The sequence below is a fragment of the Ictidomys tridecemlineatus genome, chromosome 2, assembly GCF_052094955.1.
Source record: "Ictidomys tridecemlineatus isolate mIctTri1 chromosome 2, mIctTri1.hap1, whole genome shotgun sequence".
NCBI lineage: Eukaryota > Metazoa > Chordata > Mammalia > Rodentia > Sciuridae > Ictidomys > Ictidomys tridecemlineatus.
The window spans coordinates 225,015,460-225,036,443 of NC_135478.1; the positions used below are offsets into that span (position 1 = coordinate 225,015,460).

Below are 20,984 nucleotides of genomic sequence, written 5' to 3' on the forward strand. Positions count from 1 at the left end.
CAGTATGGAGACTCCTCAGAAAATGTGCAATGAGATCACCACTTGACCTAGCTATCCCAATCTTCAGTCTCTACCCAAAGGACTTAAAATCAGCATACTACAGTGATGCAGCCACATCAATGTCTATAGTAGCTCAATTCACAATCACTAAGCTATGCCACCAACCTAGGTGCCCCTCAATAGATGAATGGATAAAGAAAACATGGTATATATACACAATGGAATATTACTGAGCCTTAAGGAAGAATGACTTTATGACTTTTGCTGGTAAATGGATGGGTCTGGAGATATCATGTTAAGTGAAATAAGCCAATCCCAAGAAACCACAGGTCAAATGTTCTCTCTGATATGCAGATGCTAACACACAGCAAGGCAGGGAGAATAGAAGTTTAGTGGGCTCGACAAAGGGGAATGGAGGGAAGGGAGAGGAAATAGAAATAGGAAAGACAGTAGAATGAATCAAACATAACTTTCCTATGTTCATATAAGAATCCACCAGAGTTTTTCATATAAGAATCCTCATCATGTACAACCACAAGAAGGGGATCCTAATTAGAATAATTTACACTTGATGTATGCCTAATATCAAAATACACTCATGAGGTTTTTTTTGAGAGATGTATAGACAAAGCATTAGCAACCTTTACTAAAAGACATTGAGACTGTGTGAAGTAAAAAGATCTCTTGGCCTCTAATATTCCACATATGAGAAGCAAGCTGAGAGGACTGCTCATTCATCAAGGTACATATTTGCTACTGACTTTGTCATAAACTGCAAAGGAGAATGATGGAAAGCGGGGTTCTGAAAAGTGGAGCCAGGCAAGTTCTTATGCAGAAGGTCTGAATTGCAGTCAGTCCCAGGTAACAGAATCAGGGCCTAATCAGGAAACCTTCCCTAATCCTGGGTGGCTATTGGTGGCACCACTGAGTTTTGAAGTGGTTATTTAAGTATTATCATTGGTAATATGCTGGAATATACTGAAGTTGGCATCTAGAAGGGTGTTCCAACTGTAACATCAGATTATAAAAAATGAAATAGCTCCTTTTCCTGAAAATTTGAATTTCTCTGAAGTTGCGGCACTTCCAGTTTTTCCAATCTTCATGCTGTAATTTTTATTGAAGAAAGTTTGGTTTTGTATCTGCATTGTGTATTGGATTTGCAATGGTCAAAAATGTTGTCTTTTAAGCTCATGGATCTCTGATACAGAGAAACCTCACCTGGATTCAACAAACATCATTAGAACCTAGATTTGTCTTAGGATGGGGATATAGCTCAGTTGGTAGAGTGCTTGCCTTGCATGCACATGGCCTGGGTTCATTCCCCAGCACCACACACACACACACAAAAAGAACCTAGATTGACACAACTAGGACCCAGCCTTCCTCCCTCCCTTAAATCTCAACTTCTGAGTGAAGGGAGAGGGGAAAATTCCATTTACTGAGGGAATCTAGAATGTGCATAAATCAGACTGGGTAGGAAAGAGCCTGCAGACAAGTGAAAGTCTTCTGGAGACTGGAAGGTGACCTCCTGGCCTGAAGCAGGGTCTTTTGTCAGGCTGTGGTGCACGTGCAGTTTCCATCAATGAGGAAGGAATAACACTCTCAGTGCGCCATGGAGTCCTTGGGTGTGGGAACAGGTGACACATGCTAAGGGGAACCTAGTCAGTCAAGGGGTCACAGCTCAGGGGTAGAGCATTTGACTGCAAACCAAGAGGTCCCTGGTGCAAATCCAGGTGTCCCCTACTGGTGTTTTTTAAAATTATTATTGGCAAACCTACACTGGTATTTTTTCTTGTCAGTGTTCTCCTTGCCATTCACCTGCAGCACTGCTCTTCCTAAGGCTGTGTCAGTTGTCTCTGGTGCCACCAGTTACCTGGTAGAAGGAGGACTCCTGTGGCCAGTGATCTGTGTGTTTTTCTGAAGGTCTTCCTTAATTGCTCTGTAAAGTTGACATTATGGAGCGACATATTGCTGAATCAGAGTCACCCAGACTGGATTTACATCAGAACTACCAGCTCCCTCACTAAAAATACAGACCACCCCTAGTCTTTCTGATTAGTTCTGATTGGAATCTTACAACTTTAACTTTGAGTGGAGGGATCACAGTCCCTTGCTAATGTCCATCCTAACATCCAGTAATTTTAATAATTAGGAAAATGGTATTGGAACTTACATTTGTAGGCGTAAATGATATTTCAGGATATGATATGTGCCATGGCCTGACAGTAGGCACACATGTGAAGGTGGTAAAATCCAGGGTGTGGCCAGGAAGCTTTAGAGTGCTTATTAGTCACACATAAAGAGCAGGGGGTATAGCTCAGGGGTAGAGCATTTGACTGCAGATCAAGAGGTCCCTGGTTCAAATCCAGGTGCCCCCTCTTTTGCACTCAATGAACACAGTGTTCTGTTTCAAACTTTTTTCAACCACACAGATTCAGCTGTGAATATGGAGAGAGATGAGGAGGCTAGGTATTCACACATCATGAAACCTTCAAAGATGAGTTCAGTGCTCATGGATCCGGGGACAGAGAATATTTTAAGAAGTGTCCCAAACAGTTGTGGAGTGCATAATGCCGATTTCTGCACAATTGCCTCACAATCTGGAGACCCTGGAGGAGCAGATGTGGCAGCTCTGGTCTGAAGACAGTCTGAGGGTACAGTTCAGAATTATTTACACTTCTGCTCACCCTGCTTTATAACACACTCCAAGGATCCACACGCACACAGCTGTCTGTAATTGGCTGGATGAAGTGACTTTGGCATGTGTTTTCAGCTCCCAGCAACAGGTGCCAGAGTCAGCTGAGATCCTGCTCCAGCCAGGTGACCAGACCTTATAGTAAAACTCTCCAATCAGGGGTTTGACAAATCCCTCTTTCTCAGCAGCCTCGTCTTCTCCTCCTTAGGAAGAGAAGGTTACATAAGGCCCCTACACTTGGAGTGGCAATGGGCTTGGCTTAGAGTCTTCTAATTTAAGTGTCAATCACATCCAAAAATGCCTTCACGGCAGCATCCCATAGGTGATTGGTTGAACATCTGTCCACCACAGCCCACCCCAGCAGACATAGGAAATCACCCAGCACAATTGCTAATGTCTTTAACTTGGCCAACTGTATACCCGGGTGAGACTATGAGTGCTGATAAACTACACAGAAAGAGAGGCGAGATGTGGGGCTCATCCTGGAGGTGACAGAGTCCAGACACTGTAAGTGAGACCCAGGCTATAGCCAGGGTTCATTCTGGAGGTGGGCGTGGCTCTCTAACCAGGCTGGCTGAGGTCCTGGCCCGTCTTCCCTGGATCCTGCCCATTACATGAGCCTGGGTCTTCAGACTTCCCCCTGTCGGGCCAGGAGCTCCCTTCCACCCTGCCAACCTCTGTGTCTCTGCCAGCCTGAGGTGGGCTCCTCTCTCATCAGAGTGCCCTGACTAGAACCAGGAATGGGTACCAGGCCAAAGACCCTCAGGCAAGTGAAGGGCTCGAGCACTGGTAACTGGGCCTTGCTCACTTGAGATAATGAAAAATTAGGTGGTTCTGGGGGAAGGAAATGTCAAAGGCCAACTTCTACAGGAGAAAAGTTGAGTGAGACTTTCCCGTAGTCCCCCCAGGGACCAGAGAGCAGCAAGAGTGGCTTCAGATGAACTGATGATCCTACCTCTGAAGGAAAGCAAATGGTAACTTCAAAGGTCACACTGTAATTGTAATTAAATGATTAGGTTTAGGCTATAGCTCAATCATGTCTCCTCCGAACCTTCTTTCATCGTCTCACACATGAGCTCCTAGGGGACACCTTACATCCATACCATAACACCCCCCATCAGATAGACCTGGGGAGGCCCTGTAGAGTACCCTTGGGTGTACTCCTGCCTGGTGGCTTCGTTTGGGCGGGGAATCCTAACTCCTTTCTCCCTCTGGTTTTTTATTCAGGCTCCTGCTTCTTGAGAGAATATTTTGGCTCATGGGTTTTTCTCTTACTTGCACTAAGGCTTTTTAAGGAACAAGATCAATGTTCACTCATCCCTGTGGCCTCAACATGGATGACAGACTTGGCACCTTACAAGCTCCATGAGTGTGGGTTAGTGAGAGAGGGAGTGGTGGAGAGAAATAACAAGCGCCTCTCCTTGAGGCCTTGGCATATAGAAGAGGCTCTACTGGGTCTCATGTGAGGTCCATTAAAGAACAGAAACATCAGCTCTTGTCTGTCAGGAGCCGTCCATGGGTTGCATGTTGGTCACCATGCATGGAAGGCTCTTGGAGGGAGGCATCTGGTTTCTGGGAATGACCAGTGGACATTTCCTCTGGTCAGTTGCCCAGGGATATTGTGAATCTCTATCCTGATCTGCTGTGGCCCACATAGCACCTGAGATGGGTGTGACCTGCCAAGATGTCAATCAACCTGCTGACTGCAAGACATCATGAAGGAAGATTCTGCCCTTGAAACCTCATCTCTGCTTTTGATGTACCCCCTTAAATAAACCACCAGAGCAGCTTTTTCTTTGTCTAGTTCCAGAACCCTTATGGATTAGATCTATCAGGAGCTTCACCCATTGTAAATATATTACTGAATATTTGTGTTTGTTATTCACTAACAATTTGAGATTTTAAATTTTAGGGTAGCTTACATCCTCCTCGGCAGGAAGAAGAACTCCCAATGAGATGCTGGCCATTGACCCCTGATACTTGTCTGGCAACTGGTGTGGACCTAGGAGAAACAATGGAGTCATGTGTCCTTTACCTATGCAAAGGGGGATGGAGCAGGGCCAGGTAATATGGAAGAGGGAGACGGGAATGCAGACTACAGTAGAGAAAGTTAGCAGAGAAAACAGTGGGAGATGAATGTGTAGGTAGCCTGGGTGTGGTGCCATGGATGAAAAGGTGCTAATGAGAGGCCCTACATAGGTGGGGATGTAGCTCAGGGGTAGAGAATTTGACTGCAGATCAAGAGTTCCCTGGTTCAAATCCAGGTGCCCCCTTGTTTGTGAGACTTTTAGTCAGTGTATTGCACACAATGGAGAAAGCAATGAATCAGTCATGCTCTCTGACCAACCACATCTCAGAAGAGCAGACTCACTGGTCCTCAGGTAACTGGTGCAAAAATTAGTTTCCAAGGCACAGATCCCTGTGTTCTCCCACACTCTTGGTTTTATTCAGCTCCACAAATCTTCCAGGAGAAGGTGGTCCATGTCTTCTCTGTGTGTGCTGCATAGCACTCTACTTGGGCTATAACAAAGGAGAGATTGATCCAGTGGTAACATGGTGCTCTCAACAATGGGAAGGTGCTCTGGTTTCTGAGCCCAGCGTACCAGGATGCCAGTGTGAGAGGCCCTGAACCTTGGCACTGGGCCCTAGGTCTGGAGCTCCCACCCAGGGCTCCTGCAGATCCTCTGGCCACATAAGCTCATGCCCTGACCCTCCCAGACCAAGACAGGGATAAGCAGGATTCTGGGTGCCTCTCTAGGACACAAGCCCAGTAGTAATATGATAGGGTACTGCACCTGAGGCTTCCTAAAGGAGTGACCTGACCCTCCTGACCTTTTTTCTCTATCCCCCTGCAGACAAATTCATAATCCTGGGCTCCAGTGAGGGAACAGAAGCTGCAACCCTATTCCAAAATCAGAGTAGAAACAACATTTGTATCGGGACCCTTGTATCTGCCCTTAAAAGCTCATCTCACTAGTGCATAATGAAGACCTCATGATTTTCTATGTCCAACATCCCCTACATTTAACAGTCCATAGCCAAGAACATCAAAAAAAAAGCTGGAGGACTTTTGTTTCCACAGGGGACCTTGGATTAACCTGAATCCTGAATCCTCAGCTGGGCTTCCCATCACAGCACCTGGTGTGGGAGGTGCTGAGCACAGGGAGTGTGCTTGTTGGAAATAAAGGTCAACAAGCCATCTTGGAAATCCTAAAGCTGCATCTCTGGGAGTGAGGCCAAAGGACTTTTAACAAGCTCCTTAGATGAGACCCCAGTGGGAACTGGGAGCCTCTAGTTTATTTTAGTGCTTCATGGCATAGGCTTGAAAAGAGGTCATAATTAAGAGACATGCCCAAGCATACACGCTGGATTAATAACAGGGTTGGGACCAAATCCCACATTGCTGATCTTGGTCTTTCTCCACTAACCCTACCCTGAGCCAAGACACAACCTGCTGCTTGCACCTGCTTCCTGTTTCCCAACAGATCTGATGAGTTTGACCTTCCTAAGAAAGACCTGAAAGAGTTTCAACTTAGACATTACTAGACTAACTAGACCCAAAAGGAGACAGACTAAAAGAACACACACTGAATTTGCACCATGAACTTCTTAATCTGCAGTAAAATGCTCATCACTTGGACAGAAACTCACTTCAAACAAGTTCCCTAAATGACGCAATTTAACAATGTGGGTTCCCCCAGGGAAGTGTCTTCCAGTAACCCAGAGTAGTTTCTATTTATCCTGGTTAAGATCCATGACCTGGATAATCCACCACATGAAACCAGTCCTCTTTGGGTCATCATCCCCCTCCCTTCCTTACTGCCCCTCATTTGAGTGCCCAGAAGCTTCCTTGCTCTGCCCAGCATGTCTCCTCCTTCTGCCTTCAGCTGGGTGCACTGGCTTTGGACTTGGCTGCTGGCACAACCCTCCCCTCTCCTCTCCTCCTTTCTTCACCTCCAACCAGGCCCATTTACTCTAGAATCTCCTGCAGCACTCTCTCTCCACTGCACCCTCATTCTTGAACTGCTGGCTGGATTTTGTTTTCTTTTCTATTTCCCAAGGCCAAATTCTTGGCCTTGGCCCTCTTGAGCTCAGCTGTGGAAAGTGGAAGCCACCCTCCTGTTGAGCAGCCCTGCTGTTTTCAGCATCCATGGAGGAGCAGGAATTGGGCTTTGGTCTGCTTGACTTGGGGTCCAAAGCATAGGCCCAAAGGGGCTTCTGAACTGGGAGGAGGATTCTCTCCCTCTGCTGACTGAGCCACTGCCTAGGCACCCCAGAGGGCAGGAGAATGGTGGCCCTTTCCCCACACCCAATGCACGTCCAAAGGAGATCACACAGCGTCTTCTGCTGTAGCCATAAGCCATGTAGGTTTCAAACATGTGGCACAGGTTTTCTAATGGGGTGGAAAGGTCCAGTAGATGTGCTCACTCACCAAAATGACAGGAAGCTCCTGGCATTCTGTAAGATGTTCTATCTGCTGGGCAAATCAAAACACATATATCTATCTTGGGCCACAGGACACAGCACAATATGGGTGGCTGACTGTGCCAGCAGCCAAGTCCAAAGCCAGTGCACCCAGCTGAAGGCAGGAGGAGACATGCTGGGCAGAGCAAGGAGGCTTTTGGGCACTCAAATGAGAGGCAGTAAGGAAGGGAGGAGATGATGACCCCCAAAGGACTGGTTTCAACCCTTCTGGGTCTGCAAGTCACTGAGCTATTAGTTGAACCTAGACAGAATGGTCCTTGCACACCTCTACTCCCCGCTGGGGGGAAGTTTCAGTTTTGGAGGATAATAGCTGATTCAGGGGATAAAAAAGAAAAACTGGTGGGCACCAGAACTTCAACCAGGGAACTCTTGATCTGCAGTCAAATGCTCTACCTGCAGGCCAGGCCTCCTGACTTCTGAGTTTGGGTTCAGCACTAACAAACAAGTGGCTTTCCCCACTATGGACTGCCATGCATGTAGCTGACATCTGCCCTTAGGCTGCCGTGGCACCTGGCAGACTGCCCTTCTCTGGCCATAAGCTCACCCTTCCCTGAGCTTCGCATGAACAAAGAAGCCTCCTTTGCCCTGACCTGAGGTTTCTCTTCCTCAGCATACCTCCTTCAAAACCAGTGGGAAGAGTTTTGGGTTCCTCTACCATGTCCTCTTTCATGGTCTTCTGCCCTCATCCTATATGGCCAAGTCCATGGCTTTGGCAGAGTCTCCAGGGACATGTGGCCAAAAAAGCAATAGCCTCCAAGGTAGACCAGGATGAACCCCAGCTTCTCTGCAAATGGCACAGCTGGGGGGTCACCACACCTGGCCACACAGGACTTAAAGAGCAGGCTCATGGCCCCTGAGCTGGGACTGTGCCCTTTCCTCAGCCTCTCCTAGCACGTCCTCACCTACAACAGGATGGCCCACCCTGGAGAATATGTCCCTGTTCCCTGGTAGACTCACAGCAGTGATTGAAGCCACTCACTACCCATCCCACCACCAGAGACCTGTCAGATACCCAAACCACAGCCACCAAGAGGGCCATAGAAAATGGTGGCCAAAGGTGGGATTCAGTCATTCTTATTACACAGACAAGTACAATGTGGTGAAAGGAAGGAAGCAGGGGAAGGAGGTGGGAGGAGAGAGAGGGTGGGGGGAATGCTGCTTTTAAAAAATCCCACACCAGCTCCTCCAGGTTTGTCATTAAATATATTATAGATTTTCAAGAAATGCTTTCAACTGAAAACATATAGAAAATTTATAAAACACAAATAAGCATCAGGAGCAAAATTTAAATGATCTATAATTTAACCAGTAAAGTCACCACTGTTAACAGTTTGGATTCCATCCTCCCAAACATAAAAGTACACATCCCTAGGCAGTGACCTCAGGTCCAGCTGTGGCAGGGACTGAGTGCATTTCCAGCTCCTGAGCCCTCCCACAGATTCCTGCTCCAGTCTGGGCTGCATTCCACCCTTAGCAGTTTTCCCTGTCCTGCTATATGAAGATAACTATTCTAGATTTAACAGTGACCATGTCCCTGAACATGTCCCAGAACAGAGCCCTAAGTTGACACAGAGGAGAAGCTATAAATTACTGTGAGTCTTTTTTAAAAATGTTTTTATTAGAACATCATACATATACACACTAGGGGGGTTCAATTTTTTTTGTACTTAACAAGGCGTTTAATGTTTAGTAAGAAAAATTTGATGACATTGTTCTTTTTGATGCTGGGGACTGAACAAAGAGCCTCTGGCATGACAAGCAAATGCTCTCCCACTCAGCTAACCTTTCTTTTTATTTTTTATTTGCTCTTTTTAGATATATGTGACACTAGAGTGTATTTTGACATATTATACATACATGGAGTGTAAATTACTCTTATTAGGATCCCCTTCTTGTGGTTTTACATGATGCGGAGTTTCACTGTGGTGGATTTATTACATGAACATAGGAAAAGTTATGTTCGATTCATTCTACAGTCTTTTCTATTCCTATCTTTTCTCCAATGTAGGGTTATGGCTCCTTTATCTAGTATGAGATAAGTGTATCCATGTGGTTTGTCTCTGTGCCTTCTATTCTGTACCATTGGTCTTCCATGTCTTTTTTGGTGCCAATACCATGCCATTTTTGTTACTATATCTCTGTAGTATAGTTTTAGGTACCTTTCAGGCAGTATGAAATGCCCTTCTTTGTCCCTTCTGATTCACGTTGGCTTGAAGACCACTTTGTCTGATAGGAGGATAGAAACCCCTGCTTGTTTACAAGATACAGATGAATGATATGTCTTTTCCCATCCTTCTACCTTCAGTCTGTGGATGTCTTTGCCTTTGAGGTGAGTCTCTGGCAGACAGCATGTTGTTGGGTCTTGTTTTGTAATCCAATCTACAAATCTGTGTCTTTAGATTGATGAGTTTAGGCTACTTACATTCAGTACTATCACTGAGAAATGAGAAATGATTGTTATTGCCATCAGTTCTGGTTTTTAATGTGAATTGGTTTCTCCTGTGATTGACTGTTTTTTTAGGGCAGTTCCTCTTTTTTGCTGGTTTTCACTTTTATTTCTCATTTTTTCTTTATGAAATATTTTATTTAGTATGTTTTGTAGTGCAGCCTTGCTAGTTGTGAATTGTTTTAACTTTTGTTTGTCACGGAAGACTTTAATTTCATTGTCAGTTCTTAATCTTAATTTTGCTGGGAATAGTATTCTTGGTTGGAATCCATTTTCTTTCAGAGCTTGGTATATACTATTCCAAGACCTCCTAGCTTTGAGGGTCTGGGCTGGAAATCAGCTGAGATCCAATTTGTTTTCCCTCTAAATGTGACCTGTAAGTTTTTTGGCAGCCTTTAAAAATCCTCTCCTTATTCTGTATGTTAGGCATCTTCATAATACTGTGATTTGCCAGGAGTGGACTCCCCTGGCTGCCAAAATGGTTCCTTTGTCCTCTTGGAGCAGTAGGAAGAGATGCAGCTTGACATTGTGAAGCACACCTTTTGGTAAGTCTGGCCATGTCTTTGATCTCAGGTCTCTCCCTACACAGATATGCCACAAACCTCCTAAAAATCTGTGTTCCTTTCATTTCCTCATTTCTTCACTTTTCTTGTGGGTGGACTGTTCTGATTGGCACTGCTGGCAGCGGTGGGGGGGCAGTGGGGGGCAGTGGGGCTGGGACTTCTTTTTTATTTTGTAATATCCAAACTCCTGAGAATCTTATCTGCTTTGAAAGACCAGTATTAATTCCCAGTACAGTCCCTTTTTATTCAATCCACCTTACTGAGAAGATGCTTATCTGCTTTCTCAGTTTCATACCATGGTGCAGCCAGGTATGATCTCTTCTGCCATCTTGAAACCTCCCTCATTGTGACATAACTATACATGCACGGAACATATCTGATTGTTTCAAAAGGTGATGGGCACTTTCTACAGGGTTGGAGGAATGTGTTGTAATTGATAGTCTTTTCCGGAAGGTTACTTGCAAGCAGAGTACTTTAAAGTGTGCTTTTGGTTCATATTGTGCAAGTGTGCAAAGCTGCATGCCCTTGGTTAGCCATTTCAGTGTTGTTTGTAAAAATGAGAAAATGAACCAAACAGTATCAACTTGGTGTGGGTGCTCAGAACTCCACATAGACAGACTGATTGCATCAACGGTATTTCTGTGGGCAAGTAAGATGCCTGGAATGGGGTGATCAAGGGCAATTTTCAGCCTCTTCTACTCTTTAAGAAACTTTCATCTTCAAACCTAATTAGGGGACATACTTTAGCTATGGAATCACTCATAGGTCCATAAAGATACACAAATAAAATGGTTCTCAAAGATAGTCCTCAAGCAAATGCTGTATTTCTTGAGGTTGAATTGAAGGGGTTGTCATCTAACCATTGTGTAGGAGACAGAGGTGTGGACATGTCACACATAGTAAACTCCATTTTTTCCATCTAGATTTAGTTTTCAAGGATATCCTGGCATCTCAATTCCATCAGTTTTTGAAATATTTTGATTTCCAGTTTGAACCAACAAGCTGAGCCAACAATAAAACTAATCCCCATCTTCTCCAGGTAGAACACTGAATCCAGAATTTAAAACAATAAGGAACTTAGCAGTGTTTAACATTACTTTCTTCTCTCCTTGGTCCACGGCTACCATGAATTCATTTCTACATACATCCCCCCGATTTTTAGTGTTATGAATAAGCATAGTCTAGTGATTATTTTGGCATTTAAATCTCCACCTGCTAGGTGTGACTCAGTAGTTGGCATGCTGGAATTTTCTCATATTATTGATCAACAGAAAAAGGAATAGGTCTGAGATAAGAGGAGAAGCAAGAGAGGAACAGGGTCAGCTCAGTGGAAGAGCAGGAGGGCCTTCGATGGCAGAGAAGGCTTGGAGCTCTTCTGGTTAGGAATACTGCAGGTTCTACAAATCCTATGACAATTCTTGGGATCTCACTTTCCAGATCAGATCCCCAAGTTATCACACCTGGGAAGCTGTAAATTAAATTTACATCTTAATTTTGCAGTCTTGAAGAATCAAATACTGCCTGGGGTTTTCTGGAATTTCTTATGGCTGCTAGGAAAAACAATTTGGGTTATTTCTTTTCTTTTCTTTTCTTTTTTTCTTTCCCCACAAATGTCAGCTTTACCCCTCTTTGGGAAAAAAATTTTTCTATTATTTTTTATTAGTGCATTAAAGTTTTACATAAGTTGGGTTCATTTTGATGAAATAAAACATGTATGGAATTTGGTTTGAATTTCATCCCCTCTTCTTACTCTCCTTTATACTCCTGTCACCACTCTATTGATCTTCTTTTCACTCACTGATTTTTCATTGATGCTTTCTACATATTCATAAAGATGAAATTCTCTGTGCTACCATATATATATATATATATATAAAATATATAATGTGATTTTGTTAAATTCATTTCCTATTTCCCATCCATTCTGTCTCCCTCTGTTTCCTTCATCTACTCCACTGATCTTCCCTTTATCCTTATAATATTTGATATTTACACACCTTCTTTCCACATAGGAAAGAAAACATTCCTTGATTTTTCTGAGTCTGGCTTATTTCACTTAACATGATGTTCTGTATTTCAGTCCATTTACCAGCAATTTTCATTGAGTTCTTCATTGTGTTCAAAAGGAGGGGGCACCTGGATTTGAACCAGGGACCTCTTGATCTGCAGTCAAATGCTCTACCCCTGAGCTATACCCCCTGCTCTTTATGTATGTCTAAGGAGCACTCTAAACCTGGGTGGCCACACCTTATTTTAGCATCATCACATGTATAATTGCTAGTGTTTGACCTTCACATGCATCATATCCTGAAAGTCATTTAAAAATACAAGTGTAAGTTCCAATACCATTTACTGCCAATGAGGATTATTGGATGCTAGTAAGAACATTGGCAAGGGATTGTTTCCCCAGCCCCACAAAACTTTCATGTTTATAAGTTGAACTAATCAGAAAAATATTTGGCTGAGCACAGAAGCCCAGGGATTGGATAGTGCCCTTGCCTGTTGAGACGCACAGAAATATCTCCACGCTTCAGGTGAGCACAAGCTATAGCCACAGAGGTGAAAAACTGTGGAAAGGAGTGACCATACCTCCTCAATATGCTGAGGAGGCACACTGGAGAACCCAGCACGGTCTCTGGAGAGTGGGGAAGATGACCAAAAACCTTTCTAATAAGGAGACTGCTAAATCAGGTCAGTAGAAGGAGATACTGCAGCTGCACCTGGATTTGAATGAGATACCTGCAGTCAAATGCTCTCCCCCTGAGACATATCCCAAAATCCTTAAAGAAAAGAACATAATGACATAGTTTATACCCTTGCTCATTATCAGAGGGTGAAAATTTAGGTCGCTCTGCCACAAATTTGCATGGCACTATTTTTCTGGCTCCATTCTTCACTTCACCAAAGACTGGAGACTCCAGAGCAAAGGTGGAAATAGCTATGGGCATTTGCATACATGGAACAAGAAAGGATCTGTGAGGAAGAAAGAGAGGCCACAGGCAAGGACCTCAGAGGAGCTGAAGTCATGACTGAGGGGCAATGTAGGGTCCACAATGGGTATACAAATAGGAGAGCCACAGGGGTTACCTAGGATCATGGCCTAGAGAGAGATGGAGGAGAAGAGTATCAATATGAGGATAATTAATGGGTTCCGTAAGAGCAAGAAGAGGCAGGAATGAGGAGAGATGTAAGGAAGGACTTTGCAGGTTCTAAGACCTTGAGAGGGAACAGCCATGAGTATGGGTTGGGTTGGGGTTTTTGTGTATGATGAGACTTGACTGTGCATCTGAACACACAAATAGCCAAAAATCAACACAAGACACTAATGAGCAATTAAACCAGAAGTTTCCTTTTCTCCCATGTGAAAGAACAATTAGGTGGTCCAGGTTTGGCATGGCATGCCATAAGGTTAAGTGCCATAGTCCTTCTCTTCAGTTATTCTAGTGCTCTGCCTTCAAGGTACCACTTGGCATCTCCCACTTTAGAAAAACAACACCATCCATGGAACAGAAAAAAAGGGGATACGCAAATTTCTCCCTGTAAAATATTGTGCTAAAACAAATGCACAGTGGTGCCTGGGAAATGGCACCAGTAGACTGTTCAGGTGATTCTAATTCATACATGAGGTTAAGAATAACCATAGTAGAGCCTCAGTGTTAGCTGCTTGTGGTAAAGAGAATGTTTATCTGGTGTGTACTGAAGAAGAGAAGGAAATTGAGGCATCTGTGTAGGAGAGGGCGTCAAAAGTAAGCGTGAATAGGGGGCACCTGGATTTGAACCAGGGACCTCTTGATCTGCAGTCAAATGCTCTACCCCTGAGCTATACCCCCTGCTGCCATGTGTGTATAATAAACCCTTTAAACCTGGATGGCCACACCCAGGATTCCCCACTTGGACATGTGCACTTGCTAGTGCTCTGCTATCATATACTAACTTCCTTCTAGGCCACACCCCTTCCTGTCTATACACCTGTAGGTGTAACCTACACCTTCTTCCTCCTTAGAACCTAGCTAACTGTGGAGCCTAAAAATGGTGGATGTCTGCAGCAAGAACCTCCTTTACACTGAAACAGAGAAGCCAGAGTATAAGAGCTGGCTGCTCAGCAGACCTTTTGGAGGTGAGGGTGGCACTGGGAAATGGCACTTTGATAGACTGCTCAGGTGATTCTTTTTTTTAATATTTATTTTTTTTCTGGCAGACACAACATCTTTCTTTGTATGTGGTGCTGAGGATCGAACCTGGGCTGCACGTATGCCAGGCGAGCGTGCTACTGCTTGAGCCACATCCTCAGCCCCTGTTCAGGTGATTCTAATTCATACTTGGAGTTGGGGTCTGGGATGGGCAAGAGCAAACCTTAGTTTCTCCCTGAGACCGCCACCCTCTGGGAAAAGACTAGGGATCCCGTGTGCCTCTAGCAGCTCCCTGCAGGATCTGAGTCAGAGACAGGTTTGAGCTATTGCTTTAATCTATGTCTATGTTAGTCAGCTTCTCACTACTGTGACTCTTTTAGTCAGGTGTTCTGGTCACAGTGATGACAAGAGAAATTTTAAGGAGGTAAAGTTTATTTGGTGCTCGTGTTTTCAGAGGTTCATTCCATCCCAGCCAGCTCCATTCTGCATGTCTCCAGGTGAGGCAGAACATCATGGCAGAGGGTGTGGTGGAGGAAAGCAGGTCAGGACTTCACTCCAGGAAGCAAAGAGAGATTCTTGTCACCATGGACAAAATATATACCCCAAAGGCAAGTCCCCAGTCACCAGCCTCCTCCAGCACACACCACCTACTACAGTTACCAACCAGTTAAACCCTATCAGGGGATCAAGGCACTGATGATGTTAATGCTCTCATAACCCAATCACTTCACCTATACACCTTCTTGCATTTTCTCACACATTATCTTTTTGGGGACGCCTCATATGTAAATGATAATGGTGATCAAAATACCTCACAAGAACCCCTTTTAAGGAATAAATGTTGATTTTGGACTCACGAATTCAGAGGTTCAGTTCAAGGTTATCTTATGCCAGTATTGGGGGCCAAAAATGAGGCTGAGTATCATAGAGAAAGAGTATGGCAAAGGAAATCTGCTCAGTTCATGGCAGGCAGAAAGCAGAGACAGTGATTGAGCCTCCAGGAACTAAATATAACCCCAGTGATATCCCAGTGGCTACTTCCTCCAGGTATACTCCAGCTGCCTCCAATTACCACCCAGTTAGTCCATGGAAATAGTTAATCCATCAGATGGATTAATGCCCAGTTTAGTTCCTTTATAAGGGAAGGCCAAAATTCTGCCTGAGTAGGGGGCACCTGGATTTGAACCAGGGACCTCTTGATCTGCAGTCAAATGCTCTACCCCTGAGCTATACCCCCTGTTACTTATATGGGGCTTCATTATGTCTTTGAGTCCTACAGCCACTACAGACAACCTGTGAGTCACTACCTCAGGATGGGAGCTCTCGGCAGCTGGCAAACCTGGGTCAGAGGAAACTCACCACCCTGCTGCCTACAACAGACAGCCTCCCCTCCTCAACAGTCCTCAGCCTGTGTCTTCCCAGCTTTGGGGCCCTGTGCAGGTAGCAGCCTGGGGAAGCACTAATTTCCAGAGTATATGAAGAACTCAAAAAATTTAACCAAAAAGAAGAAGAAGAACAACAACAACAACAAATAACCCAGTCAACAAATGTGCTAAGGATTTGAGCAGATACTTCAGTATATATAATCAGTTAACAAATATATGAAAAAATGCTCAGCATCTCTAGTTATTAGAGAAATGCAAATCAAAACTACTTTTCAGGCACTGTCATTAGGTGCAACAAATTTGGAATTAGTATTTCTGTGAGGTAAATTGACCTTTCTATTTATACAAAATGACTCTCTTTTTCCTGTGTTAGCTTTCTGATATAGTGAGGCATACCAGAGATCATCAACTTCATTTAAAAAAAGTTTGTTTGCATTGTTACTCTTGGAAGTGTCAGTCCCTGGTCCCATGGTCTCACTGGTTCTGGGCCTGTGGTCATGCAGCACAGCAAGCAGGGAACACATGGCAGTGCCAGGATGGCTTCCCCAGGGGCGTGCCTCTCCCCAACGGGGCAAAAGTTGTGTTTGAAACTAGGCTTTTATTTCCACAAACTAACTGTGCATGTCTGCAGCAGCCAGCAAACACCTGGCCTTGGAAATGGGAAGAATAGCAACAAAAAGTGTAAAAGCAAAACATTCGAACACTGGAGACAATTAAAGGTTGACTGGATGTCATGGGGTGGGGGCCAGAGGAAGGGACCTTCAACCTGGGTCCTGGAAGCTGAGACCCTGAGCAGGAAAACAGGGTCCCCAAAAACATCTTCCCTCACCTCTTACTCCTCACCCTCTGCCTCTCCCACCCGTGCTGTGCCCTATAAGTTCTAAGTGACAGTCTCTGCCATGCCAAGAGCACCCTACCTGAGCTTCCTCGGAAGTCATTCTTGCTGACTGAATTATCCTAGCCATCTGTAAAGAGGAAAACCACCCATGGAACACTCACAGATTCAGCTTCCTCCATGGAAACAATATCTCTGTCCTTCCCCAACAACCAGTGGGCATGGGGAGCAGGGGAGGTCCAGGCATAACCTCCTACCAACAACCAGATTCCATTTCTCTGCTTTCCTAAGGAAGTTGCAGAGGGTGATCTTTATCCACTGAGTCCATGAGCAGAAATGGGCTGTTTGTTTAAACTATGAGTTTAGCGTAAGTCTAGGATTTTGTTACATAAATTGTGCTTTGTAGTAATATATCCTGCTATAATTTGGGTCCTAAATATCTCCCAAAGGCCCATGTGTTGGGGCTTGGTCCCTAGGGAAGTGCTGTTGGGAGGTGGTGGAGCCTTTATACGTGGGCCTAGTGGGAGATCTTCAGTCACTGGGTGTCCTTGGAGGGAATTGTGGAACCCTGACCCCTCCCCACTCTCTTGTGCCCTGAGGTGTGCAGCATGCTTCCTCCTCACTCCTGCCAGGATGTGCTCCCTCCCAACAGGTCCAAAGCAGCAGGGACAACAGATCAGGAACTTGGGGCCTCCACGTAGACATTTTCTCCTTATCCACTGAATATCTCAGGTTGTTACAGTAACAATACTGGGACCAACAACTCACCGAGAGATGTCAAATAAGAAATCCCAGTGCATGAAAAGACCCCTAAACTCCTTTCCTAGTTAGAAACCAGCCTGTGCTGAACATAGATCCTCTGCCCTGGGAAATACGGGGACATGCGTCTCCTATAATGGGGCCTATTTTCATGAACTTCTCCAAGGACTTGGGTCCTGGAAACTTGTGTCTAGTGAAATAAATAACTCAACATCCAACAAGACAAGACCAACATCTTTTCCTTTAATAAAAGCTGTCCAAAACCTCAATTATAAGTGTCACCACGTGTTCCATCATCTGAGGGTAGATTTCTTTTATTAATTTTTTAATTTATATATGACAGCAGAATGCATTATAATTCTTATTACACATATAGAGCACATTTTTTTCATATCTCTGGTTGTATACAAAGTATATTCACACCAATTTGTGTCTTCATACATATACTTTGGATAATAATGTCCACCACATTCCACCATCATTTCTAACCCCATACCCCCTCCCTTCCCCTCCCACCCCTCCACCCTCTCTAGAGTTCATCTATTCCTCCCATGCTTCCCCTCCCTACCCCACTATGGTAGCCTCCTTATATCAGAGAAAACTTTTGGCATTTGTTTTTTGGGAACTGGCTAACTTCCCTTAGTATTGCCTTCTCTAACTCTACCCATTTACCTGAAAATGAATTTATTCTCTTTTATTGCTGAGTAATATTCCATTGTGTATATATGCCACATTTTTTAATCCATTCATCTATTGAAGGGCACCTAGGTTGGTTCCACAGTTTAGCTATTGTGAATTGTGCTGCTATAAACATTGATGTGGCCGTGTCCCTGTAGTATGCTGTTTTTAAGTCCTTTGGGTATAGACTGAGGAGAGGGATAAGGTAATTTAGAACACATATTGGAGTACATAGCATGGTTTCTACTGCTTTAAATCATAACCAAAACCAGTGATCTTATGGTATTATTAGCATTTCCCATTTTACAGATGCAAAACTGAGACACTATAGAGATTGGGTAACTTAAGAGACTAAACTCATTCATCCCTGTGTACATTCTGGAGGCTCTGCCTATGTGTTCCAAATGTTCTTGGGAAATGGTGAAGCCTTTATATGTGGGCCTATGGGAGGTCATCAAGTCATTGGGGGTGTGGCACTAGAAGGACACTCACTCTGTCTGACTTTCTGATCATGAGGTGAACAACATTGCTAAAGCACACTCTACTGCCAGGACATGCCGCCTCACCATAGGCCCAACTCAGTGGGGACCATGAAGGATGGACATGGAACTTCCAAGTTAATCTTTCCTTGACCTCAGTGATTAGCTCAGGTGTATGTGACAGTAACAGGACTCTGACTAACGCGCTTTCTAGGAGACAGACATAGGATAAGAAATTGCATAGACAGTAGATGGGGCCTGAAGGAAGATGGCAGAACTGAGCCAGGCAGCAGTCCAGATGTCCTCACGATACCCAAAGGAGGCAGTGAGGAAAGAGCAGAATCGAGAGAGCCCTGAAAAAAAGAAGTGTGCACTTGATAAAATACAGTGTTTAAAAGGGGGAAAAAGACATACATAGACACATGGGATTTAAAGACAAGACCCAACAATAGGCTGTCTGTAAGAAACTCACTTCATGGGCAAAGACATCCACAGAATGAAGGTGAATGGATGGGATAAAATATCACTCACATGGATCTCCTAAATAAGTAGGGATAACTATTCTCCTATGACATAAAGTAGACTTCTAGCCAAAATTAATCAGAAGAAACAAAGTTGTTTCATGATGCTTAAGAGAAGGAGAAAATAAGAGATAATGATCATAAATACTTATGCCCCAAAACAATGGAGTATCTATGTACAAGAAACAAACTCTGGGCTGGGGATGTGGCTCAAGTGGCAGCGCGCTCGCCTGGCATGTGTGTGGCCCGGGTTCGATCCTCAGCACCACATACCAACAAAGATGTTGTGTCCCCCAAGAACTAAAAAATAAATATTAAAAAAAAGAAACAAACTCTTCTTAACATTAAGAATCAAATAGATTCTACTGTCATGTATAACTACAAAGAAAAAAAAACTTTAAAAAAGAATAAGACTGTAACATGATAATACTTTAATGCACCGCTCTCATCCTGAGATAGATGATTCAAACAAAAACTAAATAAAGATGCTACAGAACAAAAAACACAATTAAATTTGGACTTAACAGATATCTAGAGTATATTTCATCCATCAATGTTTGAATTCACTTTCTTCTCGGCAACAACATGGAACATTTTCTAAAACAGACCATAGTTTAGGCCACAATGCACATCATAGCAGATAAAAATAGAGATAATATCTTGCATTCTGTCAGATCAAAATAGAATGAAAATAGAAATCCATGAAAGATAAAAAACCAAAATGACTCTAAAACCTGAAGACTAAATAGTACACTTAGAATGATGAAAGGATAACAAAAGAAATCAGAGGAAATTTTCAAAAATATTTAAAGAAAATGAGAATACTGATATCAAAATATTTGGGACACTCTGAAGGCAGTTCTAAGAGGAAAATCCATGGCATTGTGCTTATATATTAAAAGATTAGAATGGTACCAAATAACTAACCTAACATTACATCTCAAGGCCTTCGGGAAATAAGAACAAACCAACACCAAAAACCAGTAGGAGCCAAGAATAGTTGAAATCAGAGGCTAAATCAGTGAAATTCAGTGAGCACTGACTGTAACTGAGTAACCCTCCTGACATCTGCAGCCTCCTTCAGGTTTCACCTCCTGATGGTGCTTGTCCTTATTAGCAGTCTTGCCCCCGTCCCCCAACCTAAACCTGAGAATTAGGGACCTGGGAATGCAGAAACACATCTCATCACACAGTGGCCAGCTCTGGGCCAAACCAAGTGCCATTTGTCCTTGACTGAGAACAAGGGATGAAGGTGGAATGTGCAGGTGGAAGAGAAGCAGAGCCACAGGGAGGTGGGAAGGGTGCTCCAGGTGGCTTCTGAGACCTACTGTGTGTGCACTGTACTAATGAGGAGGGGGACTCCAAGTCAAGGTGGCCTTGGGGGTCTTGGATGATGATAGTAGGGTAGTAGGGTTGAGAACAGAGGCCCTATACATAAAAGGCATGTCAATGCAGCCCCATGTTATGCAGCTTTGAAAAGCAGGATCAAAAGTGGTTTCTATCAACCCCAATGGAGATCTCCCAATGTCACTCAGAGCCCACCTAAGAGGTACTGGTTATGGTAGCTACCAAAATAGTACATAAACAAGGGGGCACCTGGATTTGAACCAGGGACCTCTTGATCTGCAGTCAAATGCTCTACCCCTGAGCTATACCCCCTGCTGCTATGGATATAAAATAAGCACCTGAAACCTGGATGGCCACACCCTAGATTCTCCACCTGGAGAGGTGCACTGCTAGTGTCTGCGTTCATATGCTTCCTTCCTGCTAGGCCACGCCCTGACTAGGCAGGTGTAACCAGCATGTTCCTCCTCCCTAAAACCTGGCTGAGCATAGGGCATAAAATGATGGATGTCTGCAGCAGGAACCTCCTTCTCACTGAACTAGAAGAGCCAGACCATAGAGCGGATGCTCAGCAGACCCTCTGGAGGTGAGGGTGGGGCCTGGGATGGACAGGAGCAAACATTCTTGATTCCTTCCTGACAACCCCTAACCCAACCCTCTGAGA

The 20,984-nt window shown here is 44.2% G+C and overlaps 6 non-coding genes across 6 annotated transcripts; 2 read left to right on the top strand and 4 right to left on the bottom strand.

The window, feature by feature from the left end:
* Nucleotides 1-2,306: 2,306 nt before the first annotated feature.
* Trnac-gca (transfer RNA cysteine (anticodon GCA)) lies at nt 2,307-2,378 on the top strand. The gene has a single exon. It is a non-coding gene; the product is annotated as a tRNA-Cys (tRNA).
* Nucleotides 2,379-4,896: 2,518 nt separating this feature from the next.
* Nucleotides 4,897-4,968, top strand: Trnac-gca (transfer RNA cysteine (anticodon GCA)). Its single transcript has one exon. It is a non-coding gene; the product is annotated as a tRNA-Cys (tRNA).
* Nucleotides 4,969-12,316: 7,348 nt separating this feature from the next.
* Nucleotides 12,317-12,388, bottom strand: Trnac-gca (transfer RNA cysteine (anticodon GCA)). The gene has a single exon. It is a non-coding gene; the product is annotated as a tRNA-Cys (tRNA).
* A 1,559-nt stretch (nt 12,389-13,947) lies between these two features.
* Nucleotides 13,948-14,019, bottom strand: Trnac-gca (transfer RNA cysteine (anticodon GCA)). Its single transcript has one exon. It is a non-coding gene; the product is annotated as a tRNA-Cys (tRNA).
* A 1,465-nt stretch (nt 14,020-15,484) lies between these two features.
* Trnac-gca (transfer RNA cysteine (anticodon GCA)) lies at nt 15,485-15,556 on the bottom strand. Its single transcript has one exon. It is a non-coding gene; the product is annotated as a tRNA-Cys (tRNA).
* A 5,007-nt stretch (nt 15,557-20,563) lies between these two features.
* Nucleotides 20,564-20,635, bottom strand: Trnac-gca (transfer RNA cysteine (anticodon GCA)). Its single transcript has one exon. It is a non-coding gene; the product is annotated as a tRNA-Cys (tRNA).
* Between the last annotated feature and the right edge of the window lie 349 nt (nt 20,636-20,984).